Source organism: Dermacentor silvarum, chromosome 1 (genome assembly GCF_013339745.2).
Source record: "Dermacentor silvarum isolate Dsil-2018 chromosome 1, BIME_Dsil_1.4, whole genome shotgun sequence".
NCBI lineage: Eukaryota > Metazoa > Arthropoda > Arachnida > Ixodida > Ixodidae > Dermacentor > Dermacentor silvarum.
Window position 1 is genome coordinate 78,352,729 of NC_051154.1, and position 10,150 is coordinate 78,362,878.

At 44.1% G+C, this 10,150-nt stretch overlaps 1 long non-coding RNA gene across 1 annotated transcript; it reads left to right on the top strand.

Annotated features, from left to right (window-relative positions):
- Positions 1 to 439: 439 nt before the first annotated feature.
- Positions 440 to 9,054, top strand: LOC125946619 (uncharacterized). Its single transcript, XR_007467716.1, has 3 exons — positions 440 to 565; positions 8,222 to 8,339; positions 8,729 to 9,054. It is a non-coding gene; the product is annotated as an uncharacterized LOC125946619 (long non-coding RNA).
- The last annotated feature ends 1,096 nt before the right edge of the window (positions 9,055 to 10,150 follow it).

Below are 10,150 nucleotides of genomic sequence, written 5' to 3' on the forward strand. Positions count from 1 at the left end.
AAGGCAAAACTTATTTGAACTTCATGCCAAAACCTCAGTGCTAGTACATCCATGTGACGTCATGAATTTCAAAGCATTTTCTTGTAACTGGGCTATTGTGATGATTTAAAAGGGACTTGAAACTTGCCGAGTTCATTCTCTGGCTATTTCAGAATGCAGCATTGTCTGCCTTTCCCGATGACAAATAAACGACACGAGCAGACACTGTCAACATTTACGACGACACGACGAGCTAGTGGGTGAACTTCAATGGGGTGTCGCCACCTGTCTCTCGTTTTTTTTTTTTTTTTTTTTCTGGATTATCAAGCATCCTCTCGCGTTTTAAGAGTGGCTTTATTAGTCCTCTTAAAGGGTAATTTACTAGTATAGCTCCGTTTAACTTTCTATTTATTCCAGTGACAGGACAGGCCCAAGCATTTTCTCTGAAACACCACTTTGTTTCGGTTTCAGAAAAGTTTCGGGGCATGATGGATGCGTCCACACTCAAACTGACCAGCTCAGCAGTAAAGGCCCAGAGTCGGCTGGGAGAAGGCCATGACATAGTAGCCAATAGGAAGTCGGCCAAGTGAGTCGACGCTCTCTATGCTCTGTCAAGATTATGTCTAGATACTGTCAAGATTATGCCATCAAATAAGGCCACAGGTCACGATAATCTGCCTGTAAGCTTACTCAAAAACAACATTGACATCTTGGGTCCAGTGCTTGCAAACTTGTTCAATGAATCCGTACTATCGGGTACATATCCTGACCAGCTCAAGATCGGAAGAGTGGTAGCAATATACAAAGCAGATAATCCAAATTATTTAGCGAATTATCGTCCAATAACTATTTTATCATGTATTAACACGCTCTTCGAAAAACTGATCGCAAAGCGCGTCACAAGCTATCTTGAAAAATACCGCATACTTTCAAACGCACAACACGGTTTTCGAACCGGTTACTCTGTTACAACTGCCGTAAGCTCACTAACAGAAATAATAAACCAAGCACTTAACAAGAACTACTTCGCACTTGGCATGTTCTTGGATATTAGAAAAGCGTTTGACTCGGTAGATTACAGTATACTACTACGAAAATTAGAACATTATGGTTTTAGAGGACAAGTACTTGGCTTTTTTTGCAGCTATTTAACAAATCGTAAGCAATACGTAGTAGTTAGAGGCAAAGAATCTTCACTAAAGACAGTAAAAACGGGCGTTCCGCAAGGGTCGGTACTGGGTCCAATACTCTTTTCTCTCTTCATAAATGATTATCCTAGATCACTCAGATTTTCTAATTTTATCTTATACGCGGATGATACAGCTCTAATAATTCCACGACAGTCACTACAGGAAGCAGAAGAAATTGCTCAAAGTGAGCTGCAGAATACTTTAGCATGGTTTGAAACTAACAAACTTATTTTAAACTCCAAAAAGACCAAGTATGTAGTATTTGCTTCTAACCGAAAAACTATTCTTACTAAGTGCAACTTGTACGTCGGAAACACACAAATTCAACAAATTAGAAGTTATAAATATCTAGGAATAACTCTAGACTCGTCGCTGCACTGGGCTCCACGTATTGAACAAGTTACTAAAAAAATTGTTTTTGGCTGTTATACTATATTAAAGGCGTGGAAACACTTCCACCCCCAAACATTACGGCTCATTTATTTCAGCATTTTTCACTGCCATTTAACATACTGCATAGAATCCTGGGGTTTCACCTACGCCTCGTACATTGATCATTTAATCAAAATTCAGAAACGTGCGGTGAGAATAATGGCATCGGCCACTAAGGACGCGCCCTCTGCACAACTTTTTGCACAGTTAAATATTATGCCACTCATCCAAGCTCGGGACTATAACACAGCTATACTAATACACAGAATACTAACCATGAACAAGCCAGATCTCTCAGCAATATTTATCAGGCCTACAAGGGACACAAGACAAGCTGAGCATAATAAATTCAACTTGCCGAAATCTCATAATGTATACGGTCAACGTTCCCTATCATTTGTCGGTGCAAAAATATGGAATGAAATACCCAGCTTAATAAGAAAACTTCCAAATGCTATTCCATCATTAAAACATCACTTCAAAGCGTGTATATAGGATTACCTACTTTTGCTTTTTGCGTTGGATTGCAATTTATGCTGACGTTTATGGTATGGATCCAAAACTAGCCACATAGGCTAAGGATCCAGATGATACTGTCAACCATTTTGTAGTACATTATGCTTGAATAAATATTTTTTTCTTCTTCTTCTTCTTCTTCTATGTGATGCTCCGAGAGCTGCTTGATCGTGGTTGCACACCCCACGAAGTTTACTACAAAACATTACTAGAGGGAACCCGAGAACTAGGGTCTACGGAAAGCTGCAAGTGTGATTATTCAGCCAGCATAGAAACGATGGGTACAGTACATGGATTTGCTAGGGGGGACGCGGCTTTCGTATCGCGAAAAATGACCAAAAAATCGATTTTTTGAAAAGCACATATTCCGTTTCTATAACTCTTTCTTTATCTGATTCCTAAATATGAACGCTGAAAACCGCGTAGAAGTGCTCAAAAAATTTTTGTAGCAGCCAACGTGGCGAAAAAATTCCGCGGAAATCGCGAAAAAAACGGCGTTTTTCAAGCCACGATATCTCCGCAACGGCGCAACCGAGCGCCGCCATTTTGCCCTTGTTGGAAAGCGCATTTCTCCGTCTTTAAATTTGCCGCGCCAGCCACCTTCTCCATTCAGAAGCAAGCGCACAAAAAGCAAATGTTTCAAGGCCGTTCCGAGACCTCCGATTGGCCACGCCCGTCACGTGGCCAATTGGAGCTTCGCCATTGGTCTCGTTGGCGGTGCGCGTCTTCTGCTACCGCGTCGCCGCGCGCAGGCCGCGCTTCTCGGCGCGCGATGTTCGTCTGTACGTGCGGTGTGTAGTTTCAGAAGCTTACATCTGATATCGCCCGTGACTCGCACGTCTGTGTGTGATGATACCCGTGTCACACGGGCGTTTCGAAGGCCTTCCAACCGATAGTCAGTTGACTCAAAGGTCAAGTTCGAACTGCTTCACGAGCGGTTTCGAAGGCCGTCGAGTCAATAGTCTGTCGAGTCAACGGAGCACTCCACAACTCGAAATCTCGATGGCCTTTGAGCTACAGAAGCGGAAACAGCGCGAACATGCCCTCTCGTTCACAGTGTGCTCGTACTCATGGTTAGAAAGAACAAATCGAACCAAAATGCTCTAAAAACACTATATATGAGTGTTATTAATTATTCAATAAAGTATTTTTCCACTTGACATGTGCAAACTGTACATACTCTCGACAACAGCGACGTGTTTGTGTTCATTCCTTTCTCATAGCCTCCTCTATAACTTTTAAGTATAGAGGAGGCTATGCCTTTCTCCATGTTGTCAATGATGTTGTCTAGTACCCTCTCTCTCTACTCCATGTGCTGCCGGCTGCCGTCATATCGCCGCCATTTCGCCGTATAAACAAACATAAAAGAAATTATAGTGCTTTTAAGTGGTTTTAATGTTGTTTAACTTTTGGTGACATGAAAACGAAAATAAAGATCCGCAGCGCCACACAATTTTGCGAGAAACGCTTGAACCACTCAAGGGCCTTTCAAATGTGCCGTGTAGCAGCGCGACAACTCCTTTGAGTTGTGGCGTTTCGAAGGCCGTTGACTGGAAGGCTTTCCACATATGCCCGTGTGACAGAGGGACATTCGCCTCGCATTGTTCGTGAGCACGTACGGAGCGTAGTTTCGGAAGCGGACTCCACAATTGATAAGCGCCTCCTCGCATCTCGGCTCGCCAGGATCGCCAGTACTTGCGGAACGTAGCTGACTTGTGTTGTGATACGCGCCTCTGTACATATCGGCTCGCTGTCAGTGCGTGAGGAGATTAGTTTCGGAAGCTGGTTTGTGATGTGATACGCTACTCTGGTGGACAAATCGGCTCGACGCGTTCATCAGCGCTTGCGGGAAGTTTACTGGTCACCATGGGTCGGCGACCGCTGAAGTACAAGACGGCTCGTGCTTACGGCACTCGTAAGCGAAAATCGCCGACGGTGAAAAAGACTGCTTCAGGGTCGTGTGGCCGTACTGAGCAGCATAGCCCAGAAGTCGCAGACGCGCAGACGAGGACTCCACATGCGAGCACGAGGCGTACGCATGCCGATGATGCCGTTCAGGAGCCGCCGCCGAGCACTTCACACGCGGCCGGAATGCCTACTTGTGTCGACGATGTTGAGGAGTCGCTCTCTGGCACTTCATACGCGGGCGAAACATCTCGTGCGAGCAGCAGTGGCACCGTTGAGCTTGTCGCGCCGCATTCCACATCGTCAGATGCATCCAGCGATCGCGCCTCGGATGTGTTCGATTCTCGTCTCGGCACTTCGCACGATGTTGCTACGCCGTCTACAAGTAGGGGCGGCACCATTCTGGCACACCTGGAGCCGCGTTTTGTATCGGCCGAAGCATCCCGGGAGGTCGCCGCGAAAGTGCAAGCAAAACTAAGTTCGGTGTCGGCGACCGCGCGGAAAATGGAACTGACGGGTGAAGGCGAGGTGCTTGCCGGTACGGAACAAGCGGAGGAGTTTCTCATCGTTCAGATGACTGCCCTGAACGCGCTTCTCGGCAAATCTAAGTGCCAGCAGTGCTCCCAACCAGGACTTTCAGTTGAGCTAGAAGTAATAGAATTTTTCACAGGACTGGTGCTCGACTGCGTGGTCCTATCAAACCGATGCTATGGTTGCACGCTTGGCCCCAAAGAAGGGGATGAAGGCTATGATGATTGGAAAGCATCACACGTCTGCCAAAAAAAAACACAGATGTGAACTCTGGCAGAATGGAGGTTGAAGCAGCATTGACTCTATTCAGGGGGTCCCTTAGCAAACATGGTTTGCGATATACAAACATTGTTTGTGATGGTGACAGTAGAACCTTTGTAGCACTCTGTTGGGACCAGACCTATGGATTTATTCCATTTACAAAGGAGGACTGCATTAATCACGTTAAGAAAAGGATGGGGACGGCTCTGCGTGCTCTGGTCACAAAAGGCAAGAAAGGGCAACCTCTTGGAGGGAAAGGTGGCCTCACTCAAGATTTAATAAAGAAACTTACAAATTACTATGGAATGGCCCTGCGTGACAACGACAATGTTCAAGACATGCAAAAAGCCGTGATGGCAACATATTATCATATAACATCTACCGATCAAGACCCCCATCATGACCTTTGCCCGCAGGGGCCCCAAAGTTGGTGCCAACATCAGGCTGCAGAAGCAGAGAAGAAGCCTCCACCTCCTCACAAGTACCGGCTTGGAAAGCATGTTGCCGAAGCATTGCTGCCCGTGTACCAACGCCTTTCTGACATGCAGCTCCTCAGCCGTTGCCTAGGGAAAAAAACCCAAAACGCTGCCGAAAGCCTTCATTCGGTCATATGGTCGCTGCTGCCAAAAGATAAAAATGCATCATTGGTTGCGACAGAGACAGCTGTCCATGAGGCAGTCTGCAAATACACTGCTGGGGCCCGCCGTGCGTATGCTGAGTATTGTGCAACACTTGGACTGCAACCGGGACAACATGCTCTTCGCAGAGCAGTGGAAAAGGATGTCTTGCAGAAAAAAAAGTCAAGCAAGGCACATCAAACCAAAGGCAGGGCACTCAAGAAGCCGCGCACTGAAAAGGACACAAAAGACTACAACCCCGGTGCCTTTTGATAATGTAAAATCTAAGGTACAACTTTGAAAGCCTTTTTCTCAAAATGACTTTTCTTGCTTCCTGCTTTGCTTGTACCACTGATTTCTTCGTGACCACTAGGTCTATTTCAGTTCCGTTTTTTTCCCTGTATTCCTGGATGTACTGTCCAGGGCATGACACTCTTGCTTTTCCAGTTTGACTTTACTACTATTAATGATTCGGCTATTTGCCCACAGCCTAAAGGCCTGTGGTACAGTCACCTCTTAAAAAATGAGAACTAAAAAAAATTACATTGCAAATAAAAAAATCTAAGACTGTCACGACCTCAACCATTCATCTTAGAATGCACAGTGCTTTGCACAAGTGTTCTATCATATTTATAAGCGATTCAGGCTTGGAACAAGGCCAGAAGGAGAAAAATATTGTACATAAAAAAGTTCTAAAGATATCTTTATGAAATTTATACTGTAGTATCACAAAAACATTGCAGATAAGTCTGCCAATTTTCATAAAAATCCACACATAAATAAGAAAGTTGGTATCGAAAGCCACGTCCCCCCTACTTTGTCCTTCTGACTTCAAACGGCTTTATGACTTTGCAAGTCAATTGCTTCTAACAACAAATTGCCCTCTAGATGCAAAAGTTTGCAACATGAAAACAAAGCAAGGGGTGAATTAACCTACCTAATTAATTAATCATTAGCCTACTGCACAAATGGTCATGGTAGCCCTAATCCTGTAGTCCGTCTCCCCAACTACATGCAGTGTAGCGAAGGATATGGGTCGTATCAGCCAATCAGAAATGAAAACCGGGAGGGGCTTCTCCGTAGCCTGCCTGGTGATCGCCCTCTGCATGATGCTGATGGAATCGAAGCATTCTGAAAATGTCATTCCCTGCAGGCGCAAATTAACTTTCTCTCGTGAGTGCACATTTTCTTCATCTTTAGTGCTATTTAGATCAAGTAGCGGCAGAATTAAAGAATTGCATTTCTTGTTCTCTTGTTGAATCCCGCTCACGCAACATTTCCTCATCGCAAGCAGGACACAAGGATAATGGACGGCTTTTAACATAAACTCGGTATTTCCCTTTCAGATTTGCACACCGTGTACATGCTCGTGTACGCTCTCACTCGCTGACAGTCGCTCACGTTCGTGCCGACGTCTACTCGAACTCAACATCACTGACTTTCATTGATACTCGCGTAAACTTGCACTCGCTGCTCTACATACATGTGCACACTCAAACTCGCCGGCGCTCGTTCATGCTCACATCAACTTGTATCCTTTGCCGCTCATTAACGTTGTGTCTGTGAAATGGGGCGAGTATGACTTGGCGCGCTTTCTTGCATGTAGCAGCAACTTCGGACACAATGGCATTAACAAACTTAGGTCCTAGACAATAGCGGCATCAACTCTGCATGTGTGGCACAAGTATATTACAATATACTTAACTGGAAGCATCACAGGGGCATCTATTTATTTACTTTTCTTTTTAAATAAAGGTTTCTGTCTCACTCTGTGTTCAGCAATTTATCTAGTGCCAAAAAAAAGCATTACTGTCAAAAACAATGAAAGAAGAGTGCCTTGACGCATGCCAACATACTAGCGCTGCAGCAAATGCACAGACATCTATCCTGTAACTCGTTTCAGTATGGTGCTTGGTGCATATTAATTTTATGGCGCAGCTACAATTGGGGGGCTTTTAGGATGTATCAATGTATTGATCGCTTCTGATTGCTAGGTGTTTCCTTGGCATGTGCGCAGCACTCGACAGGGTTAGTAGCACACACTTGTGAAGCCCACTTGCCTTCTCTGGAACATGCAGCTGTCAATTGATTCATGCCCGCCAGCTCGCCTGAATTTTTTTTAGTTCACGAATTTCAACTCATTCTGTGATTTTACGAATGTTCCATCAAGTTCTATGAAAAATTGATTCTGTTCACGAAATAATTTTAGACATACTGAAGGATGGGGCGGCACAATATGGCAAAAAGGCGCGCATAAGAAAGAAATTGCGATGGTACCTGCGCTGCCCTTTTGTGGCAGCGCACTCACATACCAGAGGGGCACTTGCTTCGTTCAAGTTTATTAAGCCAAGTTCCTGAAGCAGGTGAAAATCGGCAACAGCTTATTCACTGCAAAAGTCACTGTCATCTAAAAACAATGTGTTTCTTGTCAGTCTCTGCTGTTTCAAGTTTGCCGCTGCTTGCTTTATTGCGTCTAAAACTAAATCATCAATAAAATCTATATTTTGCTTACATAAGGTGTTTGTTGAGGTCAAACATTTTTTAAAAATGTGCCATCCCCTCCTCCCCTTTCAGTCATGTCCGCTGGACTTTTATGAATTTTAAAGTTCGCAGGTTAGCAGGCATGTTGATTGGCAGGCACACGCAAGCCAGAGTTTTCACTGCATTACACGGAATTAATGAGATTGAGCATAACAGTTTGCCTTGCTAACAAAATAGAACCACTCCCTGTGTTTGAGCATGCAGAAGCGTTCGTGATTGTAGTTATATGCTCATCATTTGCTCTTTCAGAGAATGCGGGTCCATGGCTTTGCTTGTGTGTGACATTGTCAACTGTAAGTGACTCCAGAAGGCCACCAGTGGGGACTTGACTTGGGAAGGCTTTGACTTCAAGAAGCTATGACTGAGAGTCATTTATAATGTCGTGTAGATAAGCTGGGCTGGTTGGTTCCAGTTCAAAGGATGCATTTTTGCAGCGGAGCGATTACACGCAGACGGAGATGCATACAATGTTTAGAATATTGCTTTTTGTCTTCAGAATCATCTAACACTTATGTGTATATGGTTGAAGCACAAAACACGGGACTACATGGAAGAAGATAGGCTTCAACCTATCTTCAACCTTCAATCTATCTTCAATGCTTCAACCATTTCCAAATATGCTTCACCAAATTAATGGCCCAAAAGACACTTTTCTTGTGAAGCACAAGATGCGCCCAACAGTATGTGGATGTGGTTAGCAAAGTCCCATTTGTTTTCTCACTGCCCCGGTGTTTCTGTTTGCAGAAGCAGCAGGAGCTTTTGAGCAAAGCAGCAGACGGCGTCAACGCAGACATCAAAGAGTTACAAGAGTGCATCGGGCATCTGTGACAAGTTTGGCTGAGTGTATATAGCCGTCGAGTGTTCTGTATTTGTAATAAAATTATCAGCTTTTTGTTAGTGTTCACTAAAGTGTATGGCACAGATGTCTGTTTTTGTTTTTTGTTTTCTAAGCTTTCAAAGCTGTGCGTCTTTCCTTGGACGTGTGCTTTGCTTTGTTGCAAAGCAAAAGTCAAATGTGTCAGTATGTTAACGTCCTCTATCCTGTGCCTGGGACCACATTTAGAAACTATAAATTTTATGTTTCATTGTTTGTGCCTTTCACCATTGGCTCGAACGTCGCTGTAGTGGCATTAATGCCATGAATGGCTACCCATAACAGTAATGGGCTACCGCAGATAGAATCTACACTAGTATATCTCGGGTACTAGGTTATATTTGGAACGTCTATTCGCCGTCTTTGCTTAGACCAAGATGCCTACAGATGTTTGTATCTGTTTAGAGACATTTTTAAGAGGTTTTTGTGTTGGATGGTCGGCACGAGGGATTAGAAAACGAATGAAAAATGAAGTGGGATCGTTACAAACTACAGCTGCCAGTTGTCTTCATCTTTGGGATTTTACACAAAGTGTTGATCTCATTAAGTGGCTGACATGAGTGACCAGTGCCACTATGTGTGTGCATAGCAGCACAGAATATGCGTAAGCATTTGCAGGTACAAATCGTATGCTGTCAACTGAAACAGCAAGGAAGCTGCAAAGAATGACTTTTTACGTAACCATAGTAAATGGAAACTATACTGTCTCAGGATGCAGATGTTTCATTGCAGAACAAAAGCAGTAGTAGCTGGGAAGATGACAATCTCTGGCAGCCAGCAGAAAAACACTGTGAATGCGGACTAAAGCACTGTTGAAGTTGCTGCATGATATGATGCTAGACGAGTGGCTCTAGTAGGGCCACCATCTAACGTACATATGCACTCGCTTCTCTTATCGTCATAATTCATCCCAGTACTTCACTCTCCTTCCCTCTTCCCCAGTGCAGAGTAAATGTGTGAAATGTGTAGTTTGGCTGCTTAAAATTCACTGCAAAAAATTACTAATGCTACTTATTCACGTCGGTCTTTTTAGCCATTAGAGGGTGCCACACTTGCAAATAGCACACGACAGATTGGTGTGTAGGTATACTATCACGAGTTATGTAAAATTAGGTAAAGTGCAGTTGTATGTCGAATTGGGACCTGATTAACATATGTTTACAACATTTGCAAATTTACGAGAGTTCCGCTCTTTGTGTCGGTACTATAGCTTCACTATTACAGAGACGAGTTTCTGTAATTAAGAAAATTGTGTAAACGTGGGACAGACTGTGCTGCCACTTAAGTTGCAATTAACTAAGTCG